This window comes from Rhinolophus sinicus, linkage group LG06 (assembly GCF_036562045.2).
Source record: "Rhinolophus sinicus isolate RSC01 linkage group LG06, ASM3656204v1, whole genome shotgun sequence".
In the NCBI taxonomy this organism is placed as follows: domain Eukaryota; kingdom Metazoa; phylum Chordata; class Mammalia; order Chiroptera; family Rhinolophidae; genus Rhinolophus; species Rhinolophus sinicus.
In genome coordinates this window covers 48,433,869-48,450,208 of record NC_133756.1, presented here as the reverse complement: position 1 = coordinate 48,450,208, position 16,340 = coordinate 48,433,869, and positions in this window count along the sequence as shown.

Below are 16,340 nucleotides of genomic sequence, written 5' to 3'. Positions count from 1 at the left end.
AGTGCAGGAACCAAACAAGTTCTGATTCCAAGCAACATTTGAGCCACGTAGAAATTTTAGCTCTTCTTCCTCTGGAAGAATTTTGTGGAGTAAACAGATTCTTGAGTCCAACAGAGGCTTGAAATTCCAGGGTGGGATATGAACAAGGTCATCCATTTTGTTTACATGGGACCCAGACGAGAGCATATGAAGTCCCCTAGAGTTAGTGCTAGGATAACAACATGGGGCTTGCTTTCCTTCTTAGGCTTGATAATCATTGGGGGAGATGGAAGGAACATTGTTACCACGGCAAGATGGTCACAAGGAGTCTGTCTGATAGGAAATAGAATTCACCTTCATTTGACGCGCATAAAGAGATTTCAGTGAAGGTCAGTTTCAGAGGGATGGGTGATAAGGGTACAAACAAGAGATGGTGAGACACCCAGAAACCAGCTGTCAGCTGGACGCCTAGGCCCAACAGGACAAGGACCGGATCTGAGACAGGAGGCGCCGCAGCTCTAGCCAGAGATCAGGTTCCAGAGCAGGGAAGCTGTACCTCAGCCTCGCTCCTCTCACTCTCTCATGTGCTGGCGCTCCCCTTTGACTAACTACAAGCTGGCTAGTGACAGGACCCAGGAGATGCCCCCTGCTGGGGTGAGCCCCCTGGGTCCCAGAGCTGGCAGAGACATGCAGAGAAAGGATCTGGAGAAGCTAGAGGCTAATGGTGGTGGCACAATGCCACCATGCAAACAAGCTCTTAGCCCATCAGAGAGTGGCCGTCACCAACTCTCTCTCGAGGTTGTCATTTAAATTGTATTTCTTGACAAATTCCTCAGGCACATGCCAGTTATATGGTCTTGTTCTCCCTCTCTCAATATTAGAAAATGATTAGAGCAGAATCAACGGTAGAACATGAGTCTACACAGCCTGAGGGTGAAAGAACGTCACATTCCAGACCCATGAGTCCTGGACCTCTTTAGCAAGCACTGTGTTAATTCTAAAATTAGAGCAGTCTCTTGGGCACCTGGTGTCCAAAGACAGCCAGTTGCCTTTTTACAGCATGCCTGCGTGACTGCTGGTGACGTGAGGTTGTTTAGGATTCCGAAGAACCTGTTTTCTCTGTTTCCCTTTTTTTATTTTGCACATACACTGACCTTGCTGGGCACAAGCGGCTTTGGTTATACACAGTTATCTTGCCCGTGGGAATAATGTTCAACCTAAACTAATACTACCAGTGAGTTCTTCGCTTCTGGGGATATTCAAGTAAAGACCGAAGGACTGCATCTAAGAATAGTGGTAGAGAGATTGTTTTATCCAGTAAAAGCTAATATACAACGGTCAAACAATTAAGTTCACAAACTCATCCTAGAAAAAGTGCTACATACCTCATTGCTGAATATCACTATGGTCACCTTCAAAGTACTCCCCTTGGGAAGCTATGCACCGACGCCAGCTCCTAGTCCACCCTTCAAAGCAATTTTGGAACTCTTTCTGGAATGGCCATCAGAGCTGTCATCCTATTACCCTTGATGTCCTGAATGTCATCACAATGTCTTCCTTTCAATATTTCCTTTATCTTTGGGTAAAGAAAGAAATCTTTGGGGGCCAGGTCAGGTGAGTAGGGAGGGTGTTCCAATACAGTTATTCGTTTACTGGCTAAAAACTCCCTCACAGACAGTGCACTGTGAGCTGGTGCATTGTCGTGATGCAAGAGCCATGAATTGGTGAAAAGTTCAGGTGGTTTTCATCTTTTTCCCACAACCTTCTCAGCACTTCCAAATAGTGAACTTGGTTAACTGTGTGTCCAGATGGTACAAATTCATAATGAATAATCCCTCTGATATCATAAAGGGTTAACAGCATCGTTGCAACAAGTTTGTGAACTTAATTGTCAGACCTCATAGATAACATATACTGTCCTTTACTACCTTGGAATTCTATGATGAGACAGTTTTACTGTTCTGATGCTGGGCGACTTTCCTTTCCCCTCTGTGACTCCCAGTCTCGCAAATACATGAACATTTTCCTCATCTATTAAATAACAGTAGTGAGGGTTCCACGCACAGCATGACAGAATGAGGAGATCTGTGAACTGGCTCCCCTACATAATTAATGAAGATATTTTTTTGTTTTTAATTTTTTAAGTCTCTGAAAATTGGTCATCAAAATTGAAAACTTTTGTGTTTCAAAGGGAATTACCCAAAAACTTAATAGACAACCCACCAAATGGGAGAAAATATTAGCAATTCATACATCTGATAAGTTTTTATATCTCAAATATATAAAAAACTCTTACAACTCAATAATAAAAATGACAACCGAATTTTAAAATGGGCAATCTCTCCATTTATCCAAAGAAGATATTCAAATAGCCAATAAACACATGAAAAGATATTAGACCTCATTAGTCATCAGTGTTGTGCAAAGCACAGTGAGATACCACTTCACACCCTATAGAATGGCTAAAATCAAAAAGTCAGATAATAATATTGGCAAAGATGTGAAGAAATCATAATCCTTGTACACTGCTGATGGAAATTAAAATGCAGCCACTTTGGAAAACAGCCTGGCAGTTCCCCAAACACTTAAACATTGAGCTACCATATGATCTAACCATTCCATTCCTAGGAACATATACAAAGGAAATGAAAGCATATGTATATACACACACACAAAAAAAAAAAAAAAGGAAAGAAAAGAAAAAATCTTGTACATTAATTTTTTTACTTTTTATTTATTTATGTGTGTTTTTCTAGGACTCATCAGCTCTAAGTCAAGTAGTTGTTTTAATCTAGTGGAGGGCGTAGCTCACAGTGGCCCATGTGGGGATCGAACCGGCAAGCTTGTTGTTAAGAGCACCACACTCTAACCAACTGAGCTAACCGGCCACCCCTACATTAATGTTTATAGCAGCATTATTCAAAATAAATAATGGAGGAAACAACCTAAATGTATGTGTTACCTCCACACAATGGAATATTATTCAGCCATAAAAAAGAATGAAGTACTGACACATTGTACAATATGACTGAACCTTGAAAACAGTATGTTAAGTGAAAGAAGCCAGTCACAAAAGACCATATATTATATGAATCCAGTTATGCAAAATGTCCAGTATAGGCAAAAAGTGGATTAGTGGCTGTTCAGGCTGGAGGTGGGGGGAGAAGGGAATAGGGAGAAGATAGAGGGAGTGATAACTAAAGGATAGCGGATTTTTTTTTAGCATAATTGAAACGGTCTAAAATGATTGTGACGGTTGCATACATCTGTGAATATGCTTCAAACCATTGAATTGTACACTTTAAAGGGTGAGCTGGTTGGTATACGAATTATATCTCAATAAAGCTGTTTTTCTTAATGACAGTAATAATACTCTTTGTCCTCTTCATATCTCGAGGGGTGGTTGAGAACAGCGAATGAGGCAGTTTATATAAAAGTACTTGGTACCCTATGCGGTGCTATACAGATGTGCCCTATTATATTCTTGAATGGGATTAATCAGCTTTTCACCAGCACCTGTCAGTACAAAACTCAGAAGCTGCCATTCTTACAAGTACCTTAGCCCCCAAATAGACTTTCTGTTCTTTAGTGGTTAAAATTCATTGACAGAGCCCAACCCTCGAAATAGTGTTGCATAATAATTGCTTACAGGATGCTTCTTGCTGTCACAGCCGCTTTTTAAAAGAGGAAATAATGTTCATTTTATATGTTTGTCTAAAACTCAACTCAAGTGCACATAATTACCACACATACTAAGTTCCTCATATTATGTCAACCGGGGAGTCCACATGGCCTGTATAATAATTTGTTAACTGGTCATTTTTCTTTCCTCTCAAGTTCCCAAATCCCACATCATATTTTGGCCCTGACTTTGCTCCTCTAGCTGGGGTGAACAGCAGTCTGAATAAGCAAAAGGAGATGAGAATGAAATTTGCCCAAAGTGATGAGGCTGAGAGTAATATTGAAAGAAGCTGCTTCTCAGCCAGGCGAGCCTACGGATGCAGCATCAACACAGCATTTTTATACAGGAAAAGGAGGGAGAAATCAAGTTACCTTTTCTGGTGGTATTTTCTTCGCTTGACCTGATCTGGCCAATTCCTCCATCTAAGTTCCCCTTCCTTTGTCATCTAATTGTATAGCTTTGGACCCCAGCCCACCCTCCACTTGGCTTGCAAGCAGCTAATGCCTTCTTGGTCACTTTTTTTAATTTTGTAAATAGAATTTAATGATAATAGCTTTTTGTTTTACACTCTCTGTGACTGGCATGATGCCAAGGAGTGTTGCGTGCCTCTTTCTCTTAACCCTCACAAGTGCCCCATGAAGCAGGTGACAAAGCTGAAGCCCAGAGAGATTCAGTCACTGAACAAAGTCACACAGCTAGTGCGTCTGGCACTGAGGCTCAGACCCTGATTCTGTCTGGGCAGCACAGCCCGTGCTCTTCTGTGCTGCCCAAGTGCCCTGGTAAAAGTTCAAAATTATTACACATCAAGGCATTTTCAAAATGTATAGTTTTCCTACCTCTGCTTTTCCGTATTCATACAGATCTGGGAGTATGGGTTGCTCATCTTTCCCAGAAGCATCCTTTGGTTGACACCCACCCACCCAAAAAAAAGAAAGAAAAAAAAAGGAAATCTGAACTTCCTTGTGAGCCGGCAGCAGTTTTTACAGAAAAATTGTGGAGTAACAGCGCCCTCGAGTGGTCATTTATATTTTCTCAAGGGGCCTTTGGGGTGGGAGAAGGGAGAAGGTCGCTGTCTGTGACTGCTGAGTCGGTGGCCTTTGTGGTTCACGCGACCGTCGGTCAACTGAGCCTTCATATGACCCGCTTGTGGACGTGGCCTGCACAGATCCTGTCGCCTGGCCTCTCCCACCTTGGCTGAAACCAGAAATAGAGCCAAAATCCCTGCAGGGATATTTAAGATCCATACACACTGGAATCTGGGAGGGTCGAAAGGGTTCATGGCCAGGAAACCACCCACTCCTTGACCCATGCCTGCGTTTTCTCCCATGGAGCATCAGCTTTTTAGCTAAGAATTTTTTCCCTTGCTGAAAAAAATTTAAAATCACCAACGTAGCGTAAGGGTGGGCTGGCAACACTTTGATTCTTACTAATTATTCACATCTGCATATGAAATATGTCCATCTGGCCCTAACCTGGAACCTGTGTTTTAAGGGAAAGGCAAGAAATTAAGAATAATGACAACCAAAAGTAGGTGGGGAAGGCAAGAAAGAGAAAGGGAGAAGAGAGAAGAGGGAGAGAAAGGGGAGGGGAGGGGTGGAGAGCAGGGAAGGAACAAGAAGAGAGGAGATGAGAGAACAGGGGAAGAAGCTAGCCAAGACCCTTCTGCAGTCTGACTCAGTCCTCGTGGCCCCACACTTCAAAAGCATGAAAAACCTGCAAGGGCACTTTTGTTCAATGCACCAGACATTTCAATGGCTCCCAATGGATTCCCATCATTGCTTGGTGTATAGTCTGGGTTCACCCGAGAAACAGAATTGTATAGATAGATAGATAGATAGATAGATAGATAGATAGATAGATAGATGATAGATAGATAAGATAGGTAGATTAGATATAGATATAGAGAGATACAAATATAGACATAGATGCTATATGATAGATTTACTACAAGGAATTGGCTTGCACAATTATGGAAGCTGAGAAATCCAAGACCTGTAGTCGTCAAGCTGGAGACTTGGGAGAGCTGATGGTGTAAAGTCCAGTCTGCGTCCAAGTCTGAAGGCAGGAAAAGAGCAATCTCAGCACAAAGACAGTCAGGCAGACAGAGAGAGTTTTTTCTTACTCAGCCTTTTTTATTCTGTTTAGTTCCTCAAAGGACTAGATGAGGCCCACCCACTTTGGGAAGTGCAATTTGCTTGACTCAGCCCCCCAATTCTAATGTTAATCTCACCCGGAAACATTCTCACAGACACAAGAAATAATGTTTAACCAAATATCTGGGCACCCTGTAGCCCAATCAAGTTGACACATAAAATTAACCAATTCGCTTGGCAACAGTACTTGTCAGCACACTGCTGTTTGGTTGTTCACGCCCAGGCTAGTCTCGGCCTAGGTAGGAGAGGTTGAGGGTAGAAAGAGCCTTTCCTAGCACCATGCTCCCAGCGCCTAACACAGCAAGTGCTCAGAATGTTTGAAAAGTACAAAAACAGACAAATGGACAAATTCACAGATTTGGGCCCAATATAAAGAAAACACAGTACTTGTCTCATTGTACACCTGTGTCCTCTACAGAGGACAATGAGCTCTGAATTAGGGGCAGATCACATCCCGGTACTTAGTATGGTGTTTGACACATAGTAGGTGCTCAATAAATATCTGGTGACTTAAGAGTGAATGGATCAATCAATGAGTGAGAGCCTGGAGCCAGCCATCTATCTCCTTAGGGGTGGGGCTGGCTTTACTTTTCACTTAGAGCTAATCAAAAACAATTCTAATCTCTGGTCAGAATCTGACACAGGCTTTTACGAACGGGTGTCTTTGACATGCTCTTCAGATTTGAGAAGCATTTATTTGTAAAACCCCAGCCTAGCCTGTTGTCATCACAGTTATCCAGAAACCGTCAAACCCTATAGCACCCCTTTGGGGGAAAGCCAGGAAGGCTGTATGATTCGTGCTGTCTGTAGAGAGCCTATGACAGCACCTTGGACCTTTCCAGGGGAGAATGAAAATTCTGATTAAATGGAGACTGTCAAAGCCAGTAAGCATGGTGGGCTGACAGGAGAGTCGCCCTAATGCTGGGAGACAGGTTTCCAGAACAATTTGGAGAATGGTGAAGAGACCCAGTCCAAGTTCATTTTATCTGCTAGAAGTCTCTGCTCTTTAGTGAATGCACGAAAGAGAAATCTACCTTTTGGGTTTCTGTGTCTCTGTCTTACTTGTGAGAAACAGTGATGGAGGTCCCAAGAGTCACAGAAACATGGGAGCTCATCAACCCCCAACGCCTCAGGTGGGAGGTCAGGCTCAGGGAAAACCGAACCTCTAATTGGTCACATCTTCTGCCAACTCACAGACGTGGTACAGGGTAGTAGTGAAAACATGGGCTATGGACTCAGGACTGCTCTCAAATCGTGGCTCCGTCATTTACTGGCTTGAGTCATATAGTGGTGACACCAAAAGGTAGCTTAGAGGGGCTTTCGCCACCCATGATCTCCATCACACCTCAAGCTATTCCAAACAATAATAATCACCTTTGTAATGAACAATTGAAATAGCCTCAATTTTATGTAAAGTATGACTATAACCATATTAGAAAATGTTGGTCCTGTTGTGATGCACGGGGTAAGTTAACATAGTGTGCTTTTTATGCAAATACAGCTGTGGGGACAGAGTCCCAGAGAGCAGTTTCCAGACTCTTGGCCTCACATGGAAATGTGCTGGCTTGGGTAGTAGATGGCCATCAGCTGTTACCAGTTAGCCATTAGCCACTGATATAACTGCCATGGCTAAGCTAGCAAGCGTGGATCGCAGTTAGCACAGCTGATTGCAGTTAGCAAGTGGGGTCGGTTGGCAAAGAAGCAAGCGGACAACAGGTTGCAGATTGGGTGGCTCCTGCTTCCTGTGTCTCCTACCCAGCCGCCAGTGAGAGTATGGCGGTATGACTCCCCTATCTATGGCTCCATGAGTGTTCCTTTTTGGCCTCACCATATCCTGCGTTCTTATGCAGGGAGCAGGAGCTGAGACGCGGCATGACAACAGCTTTGAGACAAGTCCCCTAACCGTCCCCCCAGTACCCCAAACCAGAACACAAGATAAACCCCTTCCATATGTAAATTCTGGAGCCAACACTGACAAAAGCACTTGCCTTCGGTAAGCCAGTTTCCTCCTCTGTTAAAACAATAAAAGCTAATATAGTTATTGAGTACTTTCTGTTTGCTAGGCACTGAGCTAGTTGTTTCATAGGAATTATCTCACTTAATCTTTAAAACAACAGTATAAAGTCAGTCCTTACCATCCTGTGGCTCAGTTTCTCAAGTTGTAAGATGAAGATAGTAACACCTATGTCTTGGTGTTGGAGTGGAGTTTACAAGAGATGGTGCATTTCGCGTGCTTGACATTGGTATTGCCCAATACATGGTAGTTATCATTATTACTATGATGCTGGAGAGGCTGAAGAGGAGATGAAAAAGGAAGAAGAAGATGAAATTATGACTCCTGGTAAGCAGAGTCTCTAGCTTATACTTGGACCCTTCGTCAAGTGCTCATTCTCAGAGGCTTCCTCTCCTGCCATGAACCCTGAAATGTCTCAGCCATGTCTCCATACATGTTTTATTCCTGTTAGCTGATGTACTGAGGAGGCCTGCAACATCTATAAAGTAGGTGGATCTGGCCTTGGGTGGCCCCAGCCTTGGCTGGCAACATCTTGTTTCTCTCTTGATGACAACCCCTCCCATCGAAAGCCCCTCCTTGCCCTCCAGCCTAAGGAAGTTCCTGGCAGGAACTTCAAGGAAGAGAAAAAAGAACCAAACTGGAGTAGGCCAGGCCTAGGAGTCCAGAGAGAGCTACGGGGTTGGGGAACATGGAAATGAGGTTTAAGGGCCAATATGTAAAGATGCAAGAACAATCTGAGCAGTGGGAAAAAGGACTAGAGGAGTGTGTGATAGAGACTGGTAATTCTTCCCTTCCTCCTTTTAGTAATAGACCTTGGGAATTTTACCTGGCACGTGGAGACTACATTTCCCAGCCTCCTTTATAGCCATAGGAGTAAGTTCTGGCCAACGGGACATGAATGGAAGTGATATGAACAAATCACATGCCCTCCTCTTCTTTTGCTGCCTTTCTGTGGGTTGAAACCTAGACCTGATCTTGGTGAGGCAACTTCAGTCATGAAGGCAAAGGCAAGCCCTTGGGTCGGTGAAGGAACGAGCTAGAAGTACCCTGACTTCCTAAATAACCTCACCCTAGGCTACTCACTTACCTCTGGATTTTTACTTGAAAGTCCTATAAACTTCTACCTTAACTGTTTGATCCTCTAATTAAAGCAGCATAGCCTGTACACACTTGTCATTTGTCCAAAAGGAGCCCAATATCCAAGTCCAAGAATGGAATTACTGTAGCCAGAATCCTAGCCAGCAGGCCACCAAATCCAGAAATCCTGATTGCTACTCTAGGCCTTCTCTGAGGGGTCATGGGACTGGTTTTCTGGGTTTCAAAGGAAAGACAATGGGTTTCTGGGTGCAAATGTCTGGGGTGAATGGGGAAATAAAGTGGTCCCAACAGAGAGAGCAGAGAGGGCCCTCCCCAGATACCTGGGACCAAGTTCAAGCTGATGCAGATGGTGTTTCCCAAAGATCACAGAACAGCTATGATTTGTAGAATAGCTCACTCCTGGGGAAAAACAGGACCTGGCTTTGTTCTCCACTACATGCCTAGTTTTTGGCCTGGCACACAGAAGGAGCTCAATAAACATTGATTTGAATATCAATTGAATGAGTAATGAAGCTTATAAATGTTGAGCTCTCCAAAACAGGGACTGTTCTGGAAACAAAGACCCAACATGGAAAGGCAGGAGTTGGCTCTGCTTGGCCAGTTTCTTCATGGGATGTCACTCTGAAAACTCAAGAGGCTGCAAAAGCTCTTTGAAGACAAGCTCCTCTTTGGGAATCCCTGGGTCACTTCCCAAACTTTAGGAAAGAGGTTGGAGGATTTTAAAAAGTCTTTGGCTTTGGAAAAACTGATTTTAGGAAACTGACACTGAGCCACTGTAGATCTGAATCGAAAAAGTTGCTAAGGACACAACACATTTCTTTGTTTCCTCATTTTGGCTGCCTCTCTCTCTGTTTGTTTCTATGTATTAGGTAGATCTGCTATGTCTCCCAGTCTTGACCAGGTGGCCTTATGTAGTAGGTGTCCTGTGGGGCCCATGGCACAGTCTCCCTGATCACCAGCACTGAATGTTCCAGGAATGTCCCTTGTGTGTGTTGTATATGCCCTCCGTTTATAGTTGAGCCTTAATTGCTATTGGCACATCAGTGGGGGGGATTGACCCTTAAGCTGACTGGGTTTGGCCACGTCCACAGCTGATGGGCTGCTGTGGGGGGGGGCTTAACCCACTGAATGGGATTCGTCCCAGTGGGTTCTGGTGCCTGTTGAGACCAGCTTTTGGGTGTGCCTCTTGTGGGGTTAATTGGATAGTACTCTGCTGTGGTCTGAAGACAACCTCCAAGTATGTTGGTTATGGGCCCTCTTGCGAGGGGCTGTAGTGCAGGCCCAGGTCAGCCACTGCCTGTGACCAGCCGGGGACTACCTGATAAGAGCTACAAAGTGATCCATGGTTGTTCGCTGCCTCTGCTGATCCTGGAGGACCATGGGAGAGGTCACGCTGTGAACCGAGGATGTCTGCCACAGTCCCGGACCTGGGGTAGCTCCAGGACACCCTGAGGCCTGCTGCCACCTGCTGGCTCCCTTAAGGTTCAGCCATTGATAAAGCCTCGTGAGTATGCAAGTTGGGTGAGGCAGAGTCTCAGGGAGTCACTAGAGTGGAAAGAGTTGTCATCATCAGGTTATGTAAATTCTGGTTTGGTGCCAGTGCTGAGCTTGAAGCTACTCAGCAAAAGTCTCAGAGAACACTGAGGCCAGTTCCTGCCAGCCTGGGGTCTGTAGGACTCTAATAGTTGTCCAAGAAAGAGTGCAATGCAGGCAGGCTCGCTATTCTTAGGGAAAGTATCTCTGGCGTTGGGGGAGTTGGGTAGGGTGGGATCCCAGTGAGTCAGACGGGCGGAGCTGTGGAGCTCACCAGGCCAATCAGATTGGATTTGGCTGTAAATGTAGGAAGAGGGCTCAACACATTGAAGATGGAATTTGCCTGCCTGCTGCATGGAAGAAGGACTTCTCACAGGGAAAATGTAGTCTGTTCTCCAGCCCTTGTTCCAAAGTGACAAACTCCATCTGCCCCTGTATGTCTCTGACAGCCCCTGAGTTACTGTCCCTTCACTGGAGCCCAAGGTGAGTGCCTGGGAGTGAGAGAGTCTGTGCGTGGGCCCTTTAAGAGGATGCCTGGGTTTCCTGCCGCCTTCCGACCCACGGACCCACGCAGATGGTCAAATTCCCTGCTGTTTTTCACAGGCAGGTGTTGCAGGGGCTTCTCTTTCGGGCACCAGTACTCTGGGCTGGGGAGCCTGGTATAAGGTTAGGGTCCCTTGCTTCTCTGAGGGGAATCTCCGTGGCCAAGATAGCCCTCCCAGTTTTCAACCACCCCACAGAGAACGTGGATCTGGGGTTAGCCAGATTCACGTCTGCACCCCTCCTACCAGTCTTGATATGGCTTCTTCTCTACATTTTTAGTTATAAAACGAAGTCAGCCAGACTTCAGATGGTTCTTCAGGTTGATTGTTCTATTATTTAGTTGTAATTTTAATATGTTCACAGAAGGAAGCAGGCATAGTGTTTATCTACTCTGCCATCTTGGATCTTTCCTTTTATTAATCTTAATATTTGCCCTTTTCCTCTTAGAGATTTCAGATCCCATCTGATGCTAGAGTTGGATTGGATAAGTCTGTTAGCCTCTGTGAGTCTCAAATGCTTCATTTATAAAATAACGTACACCTACACCTTAAGGTAATTTCAGATAATATGCATATTTCTATTCTATATATCTGTGATACATTGAAGGTGTTCAATAAACATAACTTTTCTTCCATCCTGGTCAGGCCTGTCCCAGAAAGCAGCACATGGACATATATGGAAAAATCTAGCTCTGGTGTGTAAGCCCAGATAAGGAGAGACGCCCCAGTGCTGGTTTTTAGGGCCCTGCGCATGAGCCCTGGGCATTGCGACTTGCTGAGTGGCAGAATTGTCATCTCACTCAGTAGCATAAGTTATTTCTGGAATCTGATGTGGTTAGAGATATAAAAGACAATAATATCACAATTCGATGATATATCACAATTCGATGATCTTTCTACCTGACATATATCTGAGACCTCCATCTATGATTGTGCTGTACGTAGCCAAGTACAACTGCACATGTTGTCCCAGGCATATCGCCCCACGATCTGGTCTAACTCACTTCCTGTCTCCCTGTCTCTAACCCTTTGTATTCTTTTCCATTTATCTTCCTCTTTTCATCCTTTCACATAAATGAAGATAATAGTAATACTATGAAGTTGTTAAGTAGATCAAAGCAGATGTGTCTAAAGTGCTTTCTTAACTATAAGGTGCTATATAGAACTTATGTTTTATTGTTTTATTTTTTAGTACAGAAACTAGCCTGTATGTGTCACATACCATCAATTAAAGTGCTGGTTTAATTTATTTGGGGATTTGGTGGGGGTTTTTGTTTGTTTTGGGGGGTTATTCTTATTTGTTTGATTGGGTTTGTTTTTTGTTTGTTTTGTTGTATTCTTTTTTGTTTCAGGGTTTTTTGGGGGGTGTTTTATTTGTTTGGGGTTTTTTGTGTTTGTGGGCTTTTTGCTTTTTTGCTTTTTTGTTGTTATTGTTCTTGTTTCTGTGCACATTCCAGTCCATAAGGGAACTGGTGGTATTTTAAAAACCTGGCTGGTCTCTCAGTATGGCTGAAACAGGGACATGAGTTTCCTGAGAGCTAATTCTCACTCTGCAGCATACCGCCTAGACTTGCTCAGGTGAGAAGTGGCTCAGCTACCAATTCACACCCGGCACTCAGAGTGTCTGTCCTTGGGACTTTTGATTTAGGGATTGTATTCAGAAACCACAGAGTGTTTCCTTTGTCCTAACATATAAGACTTGTCTCTTGAGAGTGGCAGTTGCATGGGCCTCTGACTGAATCTCAAACTCAGCAGCAATGGAGGACTCTGAGGTGCCCCCACCCAGGACCCTGTTGGGGTCTCAGTAATGATGTTTTGCTTCCCAGCCTGAGTTCTAAACCTATTGAGAAATAAGACAAAATACCAAGTAGTTAGAGGCCAAAATATTGCATTTGTTACTGATAAAGTTCAGGTTGAATGCTCTAAATTGTCTCTATAGGCAAACGGAACCTCAGCTGAAGTTACAAGGCACTGCTGGACCACAGCAAGCCTCTCTCTGCTGGGCCAGAGAGTGCCCCTGAGGGGCTGAGCAGAATATGTGCTCAGAGAAGTGAATCTGCTCCCAAGAGGGAAAAGTGAGGCCCAGAGCCAAGCTCCCAATTTTTCTTACCAAATTCACCAAGTAGAAGGAACTCTGCCATAAACTACTCCTAGCCAAGTCTTCCTGAGGCAAATGTTTATAGAATGACAATTTCCTTTAAAAAGGACATCTGGTTACCCTGTAATCCATTCTACTCTGACATAATAATTAAAACACCTCTATTCCATGCTCTTTCTGGTGTTTACCACAAACCCAACTTGCGTTCTGGCATTCACACCTCCTACCACTACAGTCACTTCTTCCGTTTACCTAACACCCAACACCCACTCACCACCAGCTGTAGTCTGAGGACACGCAGAACGCAGTGGCCTGAGTTAGCATTTCCTCTTCAACTATTTAAATGCGCCAACCTGTTCCTCTTTTGTCCTTACATAGACACAGTCTCTTGGCAGTTTCCATATTTTTGGACTTCAATGTCATTAAGTGTCACATGGACACACAACAACAGTAAATGGAAAACCTAATCATTGTGGGTTTTTTAGTCTGTCCCATTCAAGTGAGTCATAGCATTAAGTAAATATACCGTTTCCTTTAAACCCTTAATCAGTTACATAAGAACCAAAGAGTTCACTCTGACCCTGTGTTATGTTAAGGCTTTTCCCTGTTCTGTAAAAGTTTCAACCTTGGATTATACATTTTCAGGGATGATTACCAATTCCTCCCTTTGCCCCCAGTCTTTCTCTGAGCATTTTGTGTGTGTGTGTGAATGTGTGTGTGTGTGATGTTTTTGTTTTTAATATCAGCATCCTAGTCCTGCAAATAAATGTCACCTTTCCTGTTTTCTCAGCAACTTGAATCAATTCCAATTTTCTATTGGGTTTCCCTGTTGGTGTTTGGCATGTGTGCGTTGCTAGATGGTTCCTATGAGCTTCCCACTCTGTTTTGAAGGCATCTGAGATAAAGAGCATTACACTGGAAAGAAACTGAACTTTCTGATCCTTCAGAGGCTCAGTCTTCTCCTTCAAGGACCCAGGTAATGGCAGGTGTTGAGGAGAAACTGGCAGGTAGTTTCAGCCTCCTGTGTGCTCCCATCATCTTCCCAACAACACATGATGCTGCCTTCTGCTCTGTACACACGCCCTGTATTTTAAAGACTTGGTTCTCTTTCTCCTTCTCTACTCTGTGAATTCCTCTAAGACAAAACTCTGTCCCATTCTTTTGATCTGTTTCAACCAGCTCCTGACTCCTAGCGGGAGCTCAGTTAAAATTTAAGGAAAGAAAAGAAGTGAGGGAGGTCAGAGGGGAGGCATGGGGTCCCAGGACCCTTGAATATACTAGTACCCCTCTCTAAAAAGCTGTTCCCACACAATATCCCCCAGCTAGTTCCTGTGTCCATCCAGCGTCCGCCCCCCCCCCCACTCCGCCCCAGAGTATCCTTTCCTGACTTTCTTCCTAAAGGAGCCACCGCACACTGGCACACATGTATACATGCACACAATCCCTCTATCCTCCTTCCCTGTTGTATCTACTTCATGGTTCTCCACTACCTGAAATTATTTTAGCTGTATATTTATATATTGCCTGTCTCCCTCCACTATAACGTAAGATGCAGCAGTTACTATACCTTTACTGTCTTAAATAGTGCCTGGCCCGTCCATGCTAAGTGCCTCACACGTTTTAATTGAATGAGGCAATGGAGTAAAAGAGGCAGGAAGGAAGCGAGTGTCTCCTTTCTCCCTGATGCCCTATTTGATCAACTTGAAAATGTAGAGCAGTGGGAACCTACGTGGAGAAAAGGGGAGCTGTTCTTCTGCCCTTTGCTGACCTGTCCCCTTGGCTGTTCTATGCAGACCTCAGGGCCGAGAAGGTATCTTTAGTGGGAGAACAGGTGAGGAAAGTGAGAAATGTCTCAAGCTATTTATCCTCCAAGATGTAAAGAAAGAATGCTGTAAGTAATGTGGCGATGCAGAGCTCTGGAGCCAGCCTGGCTACGCTTCCCGCCATGCTGCTGTGTGTGGTAAGGGCAGGCTGGGCTTCTGTGGATAATGGGGACACAGTTTGCAAACTCTCACAGGCATTTGAGAAGATGGGAGGGTTTATTTTAGATACGTCACGGCACCCATGAACAGGTGGTATAATGAGGCCTCAGGAGGGCCTGGAGTCAGACTTGGAAAGCCAGAGCCCAGAGGCTGCAATACGGCTACTCCTCTAGTCACATGGTCGTCATCTGTCTTTCACTCTGTGTCTGCTTCCTTCTCTGTTCTCCCTGCAGACCTGTGCACAGAACCAAATAGGGCTGCTCAAGAGGCTTGAGGCCCATTTCCCAAATTCCCACGGGCAAATCTGATAGGTCCAGCTTGGGTCAAGTGTCCACACCACTTCCAATCAGATATGGGGGGTGGGGTCACATTGTACGGGCGTGGCAACTGGTGCAGGATGCAGAGAAGGGGGTATGTGGCTCGTGATCACCCCAAAACACACCATCTTTATACCTTTGTCAGCAGATTGTATGCTCCAGACTGCAAAAATATCTAAGATGCAATTTAGTGTCATTTCCTTTCAAATGTCCAGATATTTTCCATTTGTCTTCTCTGTCATTAACCCACAATTACCTAGTACTGGAAGCATAAAATATAAAGGGCTGCCCTCTGAAATATTTTCTGGGTCACTAGGGCATTAAACACTTGTTTCCAGTGTAAGTGGACCTAAAGCAGCGGTCATGAGTCAATGACAGAGAAATGTGTGCTGCCTGAAATCAGCCTAAGGAAGGCAAATGTTACAGAAGTCCTATGGGCAGCTTTCCCCCTTCCCTTTTCATTGATTTTGGGACGTGAGAAAACAACTCCTGGAATGTACCCACTGAGTCCAACCACCTCAACAAAACAGATGGTGTATCCTGAATCTACCCATAACACACCTTTGCATGAGGTAATTATGAGGCCAGTTCGCACAGCCTTATGCTTCTCTCGCAGACTATTTCTAATTCAAATGGTTTTCTGGCTATGTCTTCTAAGTGTATGCAACACAAGACGACACTAGGTGAGATCGTACCTTGGGTTTTTTGAATACTTGGTACTTTTCAATCGATTTACCATTAAGCAAAATGCTCCTCTGCCGTGGGAAGCCTATTTAATAGACTGGGGTGAGGCGGGATGAGGGTTGCAACAAAGTCACTTCAAAAAGAGAAGTTGCACATTCATGTAAGATTTGTCATAACTGTGGATGGATTTCCAAAGATGACATTTCCTGTGGAGAAATATTCCTACCCTGAGAAGTGTAATGCAGGTGTGTGTCCACC